Source organism: Oryctolagus cuniculus, chromosome 1 (genome assembly GCF_964237555.1).
Source record: "Oryctolagus cuniculus chromosome 1, mOryCun1.1, whole genome shotgun sequence".
NCBI lineage: Eukaryota > Metazoa > Chordata > Mammalia > Lagomorpha > Leporidae > Oryctolagus > Oryctolagus cuniculus.
Genome location: NC_091432.1, coordinates 99,007,485 through 99,023,956, shown reverse-complemented (window position 1 = coordinate 99,023,956; position 16,472 = coordinate 99,007,485).

Here is a 16,472-nt window from a genome sequence, read left to right as displayed (position 1 = left end):
GTAAAAGACACATTTGAGAATACAGTCTCATCAAGGTTGCATGTACCAATGCCATCTCACTAGTCCAGTGGTCAATTTCATGTCACAATAGATCATAATGATAGGTCTAAGAGTCAAAGGGATCATGTAAACAAGACTAGTATCTGCTAATACTAACTGATAGAATAAAAAAGGGAGAGAAGGATTCAACATGGGAAACGGGATACACAGCAGACTCACAGAATGGCAGAAGTCCTAAACAGCACTCTGGCCTCAGAATCAGCCCTTAAGGCATTCAGATCTGGCTGAAGAGCCCATGAGAGTATTTTAGGCATGCAAAGCCAAGACACACTGGCAAACACAAAAACAAAAACAACAACAACAACAACAACAACAACAAACCAAAACCTAAATGAAAGATCTCTGTGAGTGAGATCCCAGTAGAAAGCACGGGCCATCAAAGAAGGAGGTACCTTTCTCTGAAGGGAAGAGAGAACTTCCACTTTGACTATGACCTTGTCTAAGATCGAAGTCAGCGAACTCAAAAGGCTTCCATAGCCCTGGCAACTCGTGACAAGAGCCTAGGGAGATTACTGATGCCTTAAACAAGAGTGTCAATTTGTTAAGTCAACAACAGGAGTCACTGTGCACTTACTCCTCATGTAGGATCTCTGTCCTAAATGTGCTGTATAAATGTGCTGTACATTGTGAATTAATGCTATAACTAGTACTCAAATAGTATTTTACACTTTATGTTCTGTGTGGGTACAAACTGATGAAATCTTTACTTAATATATACTAAATTGATCTTCTGTATATAAAGAGAATTGAAAATGAATCTTGATGTGAATGGAATGGGAGAGGGAGCAGGAGATGGGAGGGTGCGGGTGGGAGGGAAGTTATGGGGGGGAAAAGGCCATTATAATCCATAAACTGTACTTTGGAAATTTATATTTACTAAATAAAAGTTAAAAAAATAAAAAGACTGGTATGGGCAAAAAAAAGAGACACATTTGAGGAATATTTTAGAAATAGAATTTTGAAAACAGATCATGAGTGAGTCCCACATTTTGGATGAGTGACTTGAATACATGAGGTGACACCATTTTAATGGTATGCAGGAAAGGTGAGCCAACTGAATTTGATTTAGATATTTTAAACTTTGAGAACTGTTGGATATTTAGGGGGATATTTCCAACAGCAGAATAGACCTAAAGAGAGCAGTGATTTTGTAGATAAAAAATCTGTCAACTCATGGAAAGTAATTGAATCCACAGTCTGTATGTGATTAACCAAAGAGATGCTACTAATTTGAAAAAGCAAAGACAAAGACAAAGCCATGGATAACACTAATGCTATATAGGAGAATGGAGAGGATTTTGTTATGAAATCCAATGATTGTGAAAGTTTTAGGACAGTGGTGTTATAGCCTCAAGTATCAGAGAGTGAGTGTAAGGTTAAAAAGCATTTGAACATTTGTTAGATTTGGCAACAGATTGTTCCAGTGAGGGGTCAGTTTTGGGTTGAGAAGTGAATAAGAGGTGTCAAGATTATGACATTGAATTTCTCTAGTTTCTTGACTATGAAGAGAAAGAAAAATGATTTCTAATAGCAGGTCAAGTATTATCTTCATTTCACAGATGAAAAAATTGAAGCTCTGAAAAGTTGTGATTTGTCCAAGGTCAACCACTAGTAAGTAGTAGAGCAAAAACCAAGTCTCAGATCTTTGATTCCAGGTTCAAATTCTCTTCTTCTTGCCTGCTTGAGGATTTGAAGAATCACACAATTCAGAGACCATAAATTGTAACAGTATAGATGTGACTGCATATATTTCAGCCAACAGTTAATATGGTGGAGGTAGGGGTAGGGAAGGGGAAGACTAGTTTCCTTCTTGATCTGAACTTGTGAGATGCACACAGAAAACCTTCATTTTAAGCCTCATTTGGTATGCTTGCTTGTCTGAGTGTGAGTACTGCTTGCAGGCAACTCCTATTTTTCTTCTTCACTGTAACCCTGACAGCCTTGTGCCCCTACTGTGATTTCAATTCATGACCCAATCAAGGATAAAAAAAGTAAATTGCATCCCATGCATATCCATATTACAGGCCAGTTGCTTATCTGCCTGAAATATGTTGCCATTTAGACAATATGTAATGGTGGAGACTCATTTCCTTGGTTAAAGAAATGCATTTTATTTGGTGCTTTTTCTAAATTCTTTATTTTAGCAGTTACAGCAAGTGCTCTTGCAATGATGCACAGGCTGTTGGAGTCAGCACAGCCATCTGCACTAATGAAGATTATGCAAACGTTCCTCACTCTCATATAAAGATAAACCTCACATCTAGGCATGAGGAACTCATTCCTGTTCCTCACTCAGGCATTGGGAACTTACGTCAACAGCACTGGTGTCCTTGCCAAGGACCTAGAATCTTAGCCTTAGATGCAGTGTTCAGCAATACTTGGAGACAAAATTCTCCTGGAAAGATAGTATCCACTTGAGAAGGGATTAAACCAATAGAGTGTATTCACCTATCATTTTTTTTTAGTTGTTTGGTCTTTAGTCAAGTATTTTTTTTAACTTTTATTTAATAAATATACATTTCCAAAGTACAACTTCTGGATTATAGTGCCTTGTCCCCCCATAACCTATCTCTCAACCGCAACCATCCCATCTCCCACTCCCTCTTCCATCCCATTCTTAATCAAGATTCATTTTCAATTATCTTTATATACAGAAGATCAATTTAGTATTTGCTAAGTAAAGATTTCAACCGTTTGTACCCACACAGAAACACAAAGTATAGAGTACTGTTTGAGTACTAGTTATACTGTTAATTTACATAGTACAACACATTAAGGACAGGGATCCTACATGAGGAGTGGTTGCACAGTGACTCCTGTTGTTGATTTAACAATTGGCACTCTTATTTATGGCGACAGTAATCACTCGAGGCCCTTGTCAGGAGCTGTAAAGGATATGGAAGCCTCTTGAGTTTGCCAACTCTGATTTTATTTAGAGAAGGCCCTAGTCAAAGTGGAAGTTCTCTCCTCCCTTCAGAGAAAGGTACCTCCTTCTTTGATGCCCCATGCTTTCCACTGGGATCTCACTCACAGAGATCTTTCATTTAAGTCATTTTTTTTTGCCACAGTGTCTTGGCTTTCTATGCCTAAAATAATTTCATGGGCTTTTTAGCCAGATCTGAATGCCTTAAGGGCTGATTCTGAGGTCAGAGTGCTATTTAGGACATCTGCCATTCTGTGAGTCTGCTGTTTATCCGCTTCCCATGTTGGATTGTTCTCTCCTTTTTAATTTTATCATTTAGTATTAGCAGACACCAGTCTTGTTTATGTGATCCCTTTGGCACTTAATCCTATCATTAGGATCTATTGTGAACTGAAATTGATCACTTGGACTAGTGAGATGGCATTGGTACATGCCACCTTGATGGGATTGAATTGGAATCCCCTAGAACGTTTCTAACTCTACCATTAGGGGTAAGTCCAATTGAGCATGTCCCAAACTGTACATCTCCTCCCTCTCTTATTCCCACTCTTATATTTAACAGGGATCACTCTTCAGTTAAATTTAAACACCTAAGAATAATTGTGTGTTAATTAAAGAGTTCAACCAATAGTATTAAGTAGAACAAAAAAATACTAAAAGGAATAAAATAGTAATTTGTTCTTTAACAGTCAGGACAAGGGCTGATCAAGTCATTGTTTCTTACAGTGTCCATTTCACTTTTACAGGTTTCCTTTTAGGTGCTCAGTTATTTGTCACTGATCAGGGAGAACATGTGATATTTGTCACTTTGGGACTGGCTTATTTCACTCAGCATGATGTTTTCCAGATTCCTCCATTTTGTTGCAAATGACCGGAATTCATTGTTCTTTTTACTGCTGTATAGTATTCTGTAGAGTACATATCCCATAATTTCTTTATCCAGTCTACTATTGATGGGCATTTAGGTTGATTCCATGTCTTAGCTATTGTGAACTGAGATGCAGGAAACATTGAGGTGCAGACACCTCTTTTATTTGCCAAGTTAATTTCCTTTGGGTAAATTCCAAGGAGTTGGATGGCTGGGTTATGTGGTAGGGTTATATTTAGGTTTCTGAAGAATCTCCAAACTGACTTCCATAGTGGCTTTACCAGTTTGCATTCCCACCAACAGTGGATTAGTGAGCCTTTTCCCCCACTTTCTTGCCAGCCATCTGTTGCTGGTAGATTTCTGTATGTAAGCCATTCTCACCGGGGTGAGGTGAAACCTCATTGTGGTTTTGATTTGCATTTCCCTGATTGCTAGTGATCCTGAACATTTTTTCATGTGTCTGTTGGCCATTTGGATTTCCTCTTTTAAAACTTTCTATTGAGGTCCTTGGCCCATCTCTTAAGTGGGTTGTTTGTTTTGTTGTTATGGAGTTTCTTGATCTCTGTAGATTCTGGTTATTAATCCTTTATTGGTTGCATAGTTTGCAAATGTTTTTTCCCATTCTGTTGGTTGCCTCTTCACTTTCCTGACTATTTTTTTGCTGTATAGAAACTTCTAAATTTGATGTAATCCTGATTGTTAATTTTGGCTTTGACTGCCTGTGCCTCTGGGGTCTTTTCCAAGAAGTCTTTGCCTGTGCCTATATATTGCAGGTTTTCTTCAATGTTCTCTAATAATTATATGGTGTTGGTGGTAGATTTAGGTCTTTAATCCATGTTGAGTGGATTTTTGTGTAAGGCGTAAGATAGGGGTCTTGCTTCATGCTTCTGCATGTAGAAATCCAGTTTTCCCAGCACCATTTATTGAATAGACTGTCCTTACTCCAGGGATTGGTTTTGGATCCTTGATCAAATATAAGTTGGCTGTAGATGTTTGGATAGATTTCTGGTGTTTGTATTCTGTTCCATTGGTCTATCTAGTACATCTGTTTCTGTACCAGTACTATGCTGTTTTTGTTTTTGTTTGTTTGTTTGTTTTTGACAGACAGAGTTAGACAATGAGAGAGAGACAGAAAGAAAGATCTTCCTTCCGTTGGTTCACCCCACAAATGGCCGACACGGCTGGCACACTGCACCGATCCAAAGCCAGGAGCCAGGTGCTTCCTCCTGGTCTCCCATGCAGGTGCAGGGCCCCAGCGCTTCGGTCATCCTCCACTGCCTTTCTGGGCCACAGCAGAGAGCTGGACTGGAAGAGGAGCAACCGGTACAGTTTCAGTGCCTCAACTGGGACTAGAACCCAGAGTGCCGGCGCCACAGGAGGAGGATTAGCCTAGTGAGCCAAGGTGCTGGCTTCCATGCTCTTTTGATTATAATTACCGTGTAGTATGTCTTGAAATCTGGTATTGTGATGCCCCTAGCTTTGTTTTTGTTGTACATGATTGCTAGTTATTCAAGGTCTCCTGTGCCTCCATATGAATTTCAGCATCCTTTTTTCCAGATCTGAGAAGAATAATTTTGGTACTTTGATTGGTATCGCATTGAATCTATTCATTGCTTTTGTAGAGAATGGACACTTTGATGATGTTGATTTTTCCAATACATGGGCATGGATGATTTTTCCATTTTTTTATATCCTCTTCTATTTCTTTCTTTAAGATTTTGTTATTCTCATCGTAGAGATTTTTGACATCCTTGGTTAAGTTTATTCCAAGGTAATTGTTTTTGTATCTATTGTGAATGGGATTGGTCTTAGAAGTTCTTTCTCAGCCGTGGCAGTGCTTGTGTATGCAAATGCTGTTGATTTTTGTGCATTGATTTTATATCCTGCTGCTTTGCCAAACTCTTCTATGAGTTCCAATAGTCTCTTAGCAGAGTTCTTTGGGTCCCCTAAATAAAGAATCATATCATCTGCAAAGAGGGATATTTTGACTTCTTCCTTCCCAATTTGTATCCCTTTAATTTCTTTTTCTTGCCTGATGGCTCTGGCTAAAACTTCCAGAACTATATTGAATAGCAGTGGTGAGAGTGGGCATCCCTGTCTGGTACCAGATCTCAGTGGAAATGCTTCCAACTTTTCCCCATTCAATAGGATGTTGGCCGTGGGTTTTTCATAAATTGCTTTGATTGCATTAAGGAATGTTCTTTCTATACCCAATATGCTTAGAGTTTTCATCATGAAAGGTTGTTGTATTTTATCGAATGCTTTCTCTGTGTGTATTGAGATAATCATATGGTTTTTCTTCTGCAGTTTGTACATGTGATGTTTCACATTGATTGTTTTGTGAATGTTGAACCATCCCTGCTTTCCAGGGATAAATCCCACTTGGTCTGGGTGGATGATCTTTCTGATGTGTTGTTGCATTATATTGGTCAGAAGTTTATTGAGGATTTTTGCGTCTATGTTCATCAGGGATATTGGTCTGTACTTCTCTTTCAATGCTGCATCTTTTTCAGGTTTAGGATAAGGTGATGCTGGCTTCATAGAAAGAATTTGGGAGGATTACCTCTTTTTTGATATAATCACATTTGCATTTTTTAAACTTTTATTTAATGAATATAAATTTCCAAAGTACAGCTTATGGAATACAATGGCTTCCCCCCCATAACGTCCCTACCACCCGCTACCCTCCCCTATCCCATTCCCTCGCCCCTTCCATTCACCTCAAGATTCATTTTCGATTCTCTTTATATACAGAAGATCAGTTTAGCATACATTAAGTAAAGATTTCAACAGTCTGCTCCCACACAGAAACATAAAGTGAAAAATACTGTTTGAGTACTAGTTATAGCATTAAATCTCAATGTACAGCACACTGAGGACAAAGATCCTACATGAGGAGTAAGTGCACAGTGACTCCTGTTGTTGACTTAACAAATTGACACTCTTGTTTATGGCATCAATAATCACCCTAGGCTCTTGTCATGAGCTGCCAAGGCTATGGAAGCCCCCTGAATTCACCAACTGATCATATTTAGACAAGGCCATGGTCAAAGTGGAAGTTCTCTCCTCCCTTCAGAGAAAGGTACCTCCTTCTTTGATGACCTGTTCTTTCCTCTGGGATTTCACTCGTGGAGATCTTTCATTTAGGTTTTTTTTCCCCCCCAGAGTGTCTTGACTTTCCATGCCTGAAATACTCTAATGGGCTTTTCAGCTGGATCCGCATGCCTTAAGGGCTGATTCTGAGGCCAGAGTGCTGTTTAGGACAGCTGCCATTCTATGGGTCTGCTGTGTATCTCACTTCCCATACTGGATCATTCTCTCCCTTTTTTATTCTATCAGCTAGTATTTGCAGACACTATTCTTGTTTATGTGATCCCTTTGGTTCTTAGTCCTATCATTATGATCAATTGTGAACAGAAATTGATCACTGGGACTAGTGAGATGGCATTGGTACATGCCACCTTGATGGGATTGAATTGGAATCCCCTGGTATGTTTCTAACTCTACCGTTTGAGGTAAGTCAGCTTGAGTATGTCCCGAATTGCACATCTCTTCCCTCTCTTATTCCCACTCTTATATTTAACAGTGATCACTTTTCAGTTAAGTTTCAACACTTAAGAATAATTGTGTATTGATTACAGTATTCAACCAAAAGTATTAAGTAGAACAAACAAACAAAAAATACTAAGAGGGATAACATATTAAGTTGCTCATCAGCAGTCAGGGTGAGGGCTGATCAAGTCACGGTTTCTCATAGTGTTCATTTCACTTTAACAGGTTTCCTTTTTGGTGCTCAGTTAGTTGTCACCTATCAGGGAGAACAAGTGGTATTTGTCCCTTTGGGATTGGCTTATTTCACTCAGCATAATGTTTTCCAAATTCCTAACAAGTATCCCTGTTAGGATTCCCTCTTTTTCGATTGTTCTGAATAGTTTGAGAAGAATTGGAGTTAATTCTTTAAATGTCTGGTAGAATTCAGCGGTGAATTTATCCAGTCTTGGGCTTTTCTTTCTTGGGAGGGCCTTTATTACTGATTCATTTTCTGTCTCAGTTATGAGTCTGTTTAGGTTTTTTATGTCTTTATGGTTTAATTTAGTTAGGTTGTATGTTTCCAGGAATCAATCCATTTCTGATAGATTTCCCTGTTTGCTGGCATACAATTTTCTGTAGTAATTTCTGATGATTCTTTTTATTTTTGTGGTGTCTATTGTTACATTCCCTTTTTCATCTCTGATTTTATTGATTTGGTACTTCTTTTTAGTTAGTTGTGCCAATGGGGTGTCATTTTTTTTTTCTTTTTTCAAGAAACTAGCTCTTTTTTGGGCTGATCCCTTGTAATGTTTTTTTTTTTTTTGATTCAATCCTGTTGATTTCTTTTCTGATTTTAATTATTTCTCTCTCCTACTAGATTTGGGTCTGGTTTGCTACAGTTTTTCTAGATCTTTGAGGTGCATTGATAGCTCATTTATTTGGTGCCTTTCCAATTTCTTGATGTAGGCACTGATTGCTATAAACTTTCCTCTTAACACTGCTTTTGCTGTATCCCATAAGTTTTGATATGTTGTATTGTTATCCTCATTTACTTCTAGAAAGTTTTTGATTTCTCTTTTGATTTCTTCTATGACCCACTGTTCCTTCAGGAGCATGTTGTTCAGTTTCCATGTATTTGCATATGCTGTAGGCATTCCTGAGTCACCTATCTTATGAATGAGGCTAGCCTACACAGGCATTTTATTTTTTCCTTTAAAGATTTATTTATTTATTATTTAGAAGGCAGAGTTACAGAAAGCAGAGGCAGAGAGAGAAATAGAGAGAGACAGAGAGAGAAAGAGAGAGGTATCTTCCATCTGTTGATTCACTCCCCAAATGGCTTAATGGCTGGGGATGCACAGATCTGAAGCCAGGAGCCAGGAGCCAGGAGCTTCTTCCAGGTCTCCCATGTGGGTGCAGGGGCCCAAGAACTTGGGCCATCCTCTACTGCTTTCCCAGGCCATAGCACAGAGCTGGATTAGAAGTGGAGCAGGCAGAAGTCAAACTGGGGTCTGTATGAGATGCTGGCACTGCAGGCTGTGGCTTTACCTGCTATACCACCACACTGGCCCCCTACACATGCATTTTCTGATATCATTAAGGAAAACCCAAATTTCTATTCCTATAGTCAAGAATTTGCATCCTCCAATAAGAAGTAACAAGTTAAGAAATGACATTTCTTGGAATTGATGCTAAACTTTCAAAGAGTAGGAATCCTGTCTTCTACTTTTTTCATAATTATTCAACATTAATAAACATTTATTATAAAACATCATATAGGGGCCTGCGCTGTGGTGCAGTGGGTTAACGCCCTGGCCTGAAGCATTGGCATCCCCTATGGGCGCTGGTTCATGTCCTGGCTGCTCCATCTCCGATGCAGCTCTCTGCTATGGCCTCAGAAAGCAGTAGATGGTCCAAGTCCTTGGGCCCCTGCACTTATATGGGAGACCCAGAAGAAGCTCCTGACTTCAGATTGGCACATCTCTGGCCATTGCGGCCAATTGGGGAGTGAAACATCGGCTGAAAATTTCTCTCTCTTTGCCTTTCCTCTCTCTCTGTGTAACTCTGACTTTCAAATAAATAAGTAAACCTTTAAAAAATAGAACATCGTATACACATAGTTATATCTAAAATAATTGTTATAATTCTGTAGGTTAGCAAGCATTATGAGTTAATACTTATTATTTTCTTAGCATATTTTCATGACTGGTAAGTAACTGCTGATTGATTTAATCCCATTCAAGTTTCCTTAGTAAATTAATTACAGTTTTTTTTTCTTCTTTTCAAAAATGATTTTTATTTGTGTGAAAGAGCTACAGAGAGAAAGAGAGAGAGAGAGAGAGAGAGAGAGCGCTTCCATCCACTGATTCTTACCCAAATGGTCAGTATGACTGGAGAGAGAGAGAAAGAGAGAGAGAGAGAGAGAGAGAGAGTGTTTCCATCCGCTGATTCTTATCCAAATGATCAGTATGACTGGAGCTGGCCAAGCCTAATCCAGGAGCTGAGATCCTTCCAGGTCTCCCACATGGGTGCAATAGCCCAAGAACTTGGGCCATCCTCTGCTACTTTCCCTGGCACACTAGCAGGAAGCTCAATCAGAAGTAGAGCAGCTAGGTCTCGAACTGGCACCCACATGGATGCTAGCATTGCAGGAACAGGCTTAACCAGCTACATCACAGTGCCAGCCCCAATTAACTACAGTTTTTAAGCTGAACTAGTTTCTATTCAATCAAAAAAGTCATACTGACAAAGAAAGTTAAACTTTAAAGTTTAACTTTGAAAAAAAGTCAAACTTCAAAGAAAGTTACCTTCAAGAGTCTTTATTGAACAGCTATGCCAAATATGATATGGCTTGGAAAAAGCAATAAAAAAGCTACAGTTTTCTTTAGATATTTAAGTTTTTATTTGGTTTTCAGCTGGATTTACTATCTAATCACAGTGGAAGGCGTAGGTACAAATAAAATGGATTTTTATGATCTTTGTTCATTTTATATCAGATATTAAATTCTTTCATGAAATAAGAATTTAGCAGGGCCAAGATTTTCTCCTTTCTTTCTGCATCCTGAAGTTCAGTCCTAGTGTGTGTCAACAAATTCTTTCCCCATTCTCTTGCATTAGGAGGAAATGATTAATGCAACTTAAGTGAGTCCAAGAACTTTTCTTGAACCAGAAGCCTTTCGTCAACTTTCAGCTTTTGTGAAAAATATTTCCATCCACAGTGTCACCAGTGTTCTGGTGTGACATGACTTCTGGCCTGACCATGATTGTGACTGAACAAAGAAAACATGAGTCCAGGTAGCTAATGAAGCAAGATTTCAATCCCAGGGAAGGTGGCGTGGTTGTGCAAGAGATGAAAGCGTCCCAGATTTCTTCCAAACTTCAGAGCGGCAGTAAAGCTGTACTCATGATCTTTGTCAGCTGGACATCTGACAAGGAATACTAATTCATGAAACACAGTCACAGCTCTTATTGGACGAATTGGCTTGAATCTTGATTTCCATTCATGCCTAGGAAATGTAGGAGCTTACATCTTTGAAATAATGGCAACATTTTCCATCTGTAAAATGAAGGACAATGTTCAAATCTTAGTTTGGTTAGCAGGACACAACCATAGCAATGAATGTGACACAAAATAGGTGCTTAAAAATATTTACCAATTTCATAAAGGGAGGCTGCACCTTGCTTACTGCATTTTCTCTCCACTGAATTTTATTTTTCACTTGGAAAGACGTGAACTCACTTGAGCATTATCTTTACAGCCTTTGCTACTCTTTTTAAAATTTATTTTGTAGAGGCTTAAACTAGCCAAAAGTATCAAAGGAAAAAAAACAAAAGGTCTACCTGTTTCCCCCTCTCTATAATTAGCTTGTAAATAATTTCAAGCTGGTTACTCATACTTCACGAAGATAGAAAGGGATCTTTAACACTATGCTTCCATTTCTGGCTCTTTTTTCTTCACAATTCTCTAAGGGAAATTATGAAAATCCTCAAGGACATATGGACACCTGGTAACTTAGATCAAATAAAATGCAGAGAAAATGATTCTTCACTCTTGGGATGAACTATCATTTTCCAAATATAATAGACTGTTAAGTGGAGCATATGTTGTTGCCTTCAAATTCCAGCTAAAGCCTCAACACTGAGAATGATAGGGGAGATGTACCCACACTCTCTAAAAAGAGATGCTGAGTTCATCTACACAGGACTTGCAAAAAGATAGCTGAAAGGCACACTTCACTTACCCCCAGTCTGTGTAGAAGGGGAACAGAATGTCAAAAGACATTTTGGTACTTGATAAGTGTTCACTAAATGAACCACAGGAGAAAGGATGAAATAAAGCACCAATGTAATACAAAATAAGAGCACAGAGTTAGACATATAAAATAGTACAAAATGAGACCATACTATTAAATAAAGAGAAGGCTTGTTTCTACCAAAATGAGACCATACGATTAAATAAAGAGAAGGCTTGTTTCTCCCAGTCTCTTGTTGAAATTGGATTCCTAACGTAGAAGTATTGGGAGATGGAGTTTTGGGGAGGTGATTATCGTGAAGCACTGTCCTGAGTGGGTAATGTCTTTATGGAGAGACTGAGTTAGTCCTCACAGCAATGCATAAGTTCTTATGAAAGTGGGATGTTCCAGAGTGAGCCTGGGACCGCTCCGAAGTCTCTCTCACACAAGTGCTCCTTCCCGCATTCCTGAGTCCCCTGTCTCCCCCTCTTGTATGATACAGAGCAGCGTGAGGCCCTCATCCGAAGCCTAGTAGGCACTGACACATGCTCTTGGGCTTACCTGCCTCCAGAGCTTTGAAGAAAAATAAACCTCTCTCCCGTGTAAGTTAGCCAGTCTCAGGTTTTTGTTATAGCAATAGAAAATGACAGCATTTTCCAATGAAAGAAATAAATATTAAACATCATGAGAAACCTATTAAATAACCTGAACTTTTGTAACCCAGAGAAAGGGTTGTGCCTTTATACATTGATCTGTATAGTCCCCAGTGTTCCCAACACAAGCATGTGGCTCATTTGACATGCAATCTGAAATGATGTATGCAACCGATGTATGTGTGTTACTTCCCCATTTACTGGGCTTTATTTTCTATACACAATGACCTCACGGACCATTATTCCACAACCAAATTTCTTGGCCACAAAAGGGAAGGGTGTTAAAGCACACTGTCCTTAACATTCACAGTGTTTCTGGAGTCGTTGAAACCATCAACAAGGGGTCTTCAAAAGGTTCATGGAAAATGTGCATTGTCTTTTAATTCTACTTTCCACGAACATTTTGAAGTACCCTCATATATATTTGTATCTCATATGGAAACTATTGCATCAGAATGTTGCATGACAATGTCTTTCTGTTGTCCCAGGGTTTCAAAGTTAGGAATGAAAGGATCCACATACATCAATATTCTAAATCCAGAGAACTCCCCAAATTGGCAACAATACATATAGTTCACTGGAAAAATCTACTTGAGAGAATTGGCCTACCTGCCTTTGCTCTTCTACTCCTCGTGCTCAATGTAAGAACAGATCTAGGCACAGACGCTGCCTTCAGGAAGTGGGATGCAGCATATCTGGGGAGTGTAGTGCCTCCGCACAGCAAAGGGAGAAGCTCCCCAGGAGAACCATTTGTAACGAGGAGGAGAGAGATGGAAAAGCGGGAGATTGTAGGGTTATCCTCTAGTTGCATCTTTGCCTAAAATGTGGGCCTGTTAATCTGCCTCTGTATGACCACAGCACAGGAAAACAGAGTCAAGAAGGGTATCCTTTTGTTTAGGGAACTGCCAGACAAGGTGAAGTCCGAGCTTCTCCTCTTCCTGGAGGTGCAGAGGACAGATCCCACGTGTGCTGATGTGTCTCACAATGTGACGCCTCATAACGGGCTGCCAAGGTGTAGAGAAGCTGCCGGGGAGCAGAGCCTCCTTAGCGAGGCAGCACTGACTCTGCCCTCGAAAAGTGACCCTGGGCAAGCAGCGAGGAAATTGTGGCCATCAGCGGGAGGAGGAGATGTCTGTGTTCTCTCTTCCTCTTTCCTCTGGGCTGCAAGGGGGAATTTAAGGGAGCCTGAGGGCCAGGCCTGTCCCATTCTGCACTGCAAGGTGCTGGAAGCATCTGGCCAGCCTGGATTTGGACTGGGGAGGTAGAAGAGTGGGCGCAAAGCTTTGAATCATGGAATTAAGGTTTAAAAGTGAACAGGACTGATTCTTAGACATTGTTGAAGTATGTAAACCAAGACATTTTTGCAAATCAAAAGTGACTACAATGTTATGAAGCCAGTCAAGAGGAATGAAGGGCTTGGTGTAGTGCCATTGGGTGGCAGTGATTAAGCACAAATGCTTTTTTTTGTCCCAACAGTTGAGACTGGTTGCACCATTTGACATCCCCATGGGAAGCCTCCCAGATGCTCAGGGGAAAACCAGTTTTTTCCCTAGCTGATCTTAAAAACAATTGCTAATGGGTGGCAAGTTCTACTTTTCAGGGGACAGGCCTAAAAGAGGTGCTCATTAGCAGTTGATATGTAATGTGAGTGCTTTATAATGTAACTTCATTTAGAGCTATTTTTATTTAATGAGCTCTAGAAGGCTATAATGAAGCAGTACACCCTTTTTGTTTTCACAGTTTCTATAGCAGAAAAGTAGAGTCTTGACATTTTAGCGTACTCAGCAAAGGCGTAACAGAATCCTAGGTATAGTTGGATTACAGCTAGTAGAACCTATCTGTCCCATTCAACATCTGTATGGGGAAAAAATAGCAATTTCAAAAGAAATGAATTTATAAAAACTCCAAGCTGGGAGAAGAGCTCCCACAAAGAGGAGTGATTTCATATCATTCCTTTTCCCTCCCCCATCTCCACTCCTAACCTGTCTAGATCTCATTTCTTTTCTTTATTAGGCTTGCTCAATCTGTCAATCCTTCAACTAGAGGAGGCATTTTTTTTTCTCTTGCTGCTATGATTTGAATGTCTTCATAAAACTCATTTTGAAATTTCATCCTGGTTGTGAGGTTTTAAGATGGTGGAAATTTAATGCAGCTATTGTATTTGGAGGTAAGACCTCTGGGAGGTAATTAAAGCACAAGACCAAAAGGTGGGGCCCTTATCCAACAGGACTATGGCTTTATAAGAGGAGAAGAGGCCTGGGCTCGGAGGCTCTGTCTTGCCATGTGATACCCTGCCTTGGGTCTCTGCAGAGAGTACCTGCCAGCAGTGTGCAGCCCCTCAGTTTTAGGCTTTTCAGTCTCCAGAGCTGGAACATTCTTTTCTTCCTTCCTTCCTTCCTTCCTTCCTTCCTTCCTTCCTTCCTTCCTTCCTTCCTTCCTTCCTTCCTTCCTTCCTCCCTTCCTCCCTTCCTCCCTTCCTCCCTTCCTCCCTTCCTCCCTTCCTCTCTTTCATTCTTCCTATTTCATTCTTTCTTTCTTTCTCCCTTCCTTTCAGTTACCCATTTTGTGGTTTTCAATTATAGCAGCAGAAAGTAGATTAAAACACTTGCTTAAATGAATCGTTGTCAATGTAAGGTAGCTTATGATGGCAGAAATTAAATGGGATGCTTATTTTAAGGACCAGAGCTCACCCAGAGTGAGCCTAGTATTGGTGTCACTGGGTAATGTTAACTTATTTATGTGAAGTTAACTCAATTGGAGCAAGTTGAGGGTCGTTTTTAGTTCTATATAGTTGAGGAGAACTTATCCCTTGGATAAGAAGGCCTTACTGGACTGTGATTGGTTGAAGAGAACGCATTAAGAAAGACAGTGGCTGTGGGTGCTGTGGTTTATGTCACTCCAACCTTGCCACAGTGGAATTACCTTCTAAGAACCTTGCTTAGTCCTAGGATGTGACTGTGAGGGTGACCTCTGAACCCAAGCAAGAATCCTATTGTATCTGTGCAAAGTCTGAACCTGGCATCTTGTGGGGAGAAGCCCACAGCACTGTGAAGGCTCTTATTTGAGCTTGACTGAGAAGGGAATAAGCAGGAGCAGCTCTGTTTTTTCACAATTTTGCCTTTCCTCAAGATCTAGTGATACCTTTTCTATTTCTGACTGACGTCTTTGGTAGGTCCTGTGGCTTTATCATGTCACTTTTAGGCATTAATAAATAATTTCACTTTTCAAGAATTACAAGTCCAGATCAGTCTAATATATAAATCTCAGTGCCTCGTCCATTCCTTTTCTCAAAGTGATCCCATCCAGGTTGGGAAAGCTACAGTGGAAATGACATCATTGTGATGATTATGTCCTTCTCCCTTCTCAATTCAATAAGATGCCTCTGGCTCTCTGAAGACTGAAAGGTGAGGCAAGGAGAAAGTAAACAAGCAGAATGCAATAAGCAAAAAGTCCACAGAAAGCTTACTTATAACTTGGTATCTCTGGTATTTCTGGGAGAGGGTGTCGGATGCCCTAAAGCGGAACTGTTCTCAGGAAGTAGTTCTAGGGAATCTTCAGAGAATCCCATTATAATGAGTCCTAGTCTTGCAGCTCCTGGGTACAGGTACCATCTTTTCTGACTTCCTGAAGTCCCTCCCAAATAGACTCCTTTTTGGGAAATCAGTTAGCCCCTCCAGATGGTCCACCTGGCTGGATTTCCTTTCAAGATGATCTGAATCCACTCACCTTCCTTAGGGTCTGCATCTTGGGAGGTACTGCTGCATTCTGGACACATGGGCCATTCCCCAAGCAGCCCTGGTTGTTTGCTTTGCCACCAAAGGCTATTCCAGTCAGCTTCTCACCTAAGAAGTACTTATGTCCTTCCCACCTCCAACTTCCAGGAGAAACATGTCATCTTCTCAGTGACTCTGTGAAGCCCTCTACTCCTTCGTGAGAAAGAAGTCTTAACGCCATAGCAGTCTTGCAGCTTCTCTTCTAGCTAAATCCTTGCTTACGATTTCTGATTTGATTATTAGGCTAATTTTGCATGATGAGCTGGACTGGATTTTAGAGGTAATCCTAACAAGTAGTGCCAATGTTAGTATTCCTTGTTGGAATGTGTAACTAGCTAGTATCCTTTGTTCTCAGCTTTGTAACCTCAACCATAGCTGAGAAAACAAAAAGTTCCATTCTGACATTTTGCACTAAGATGCATTATCAAAAAG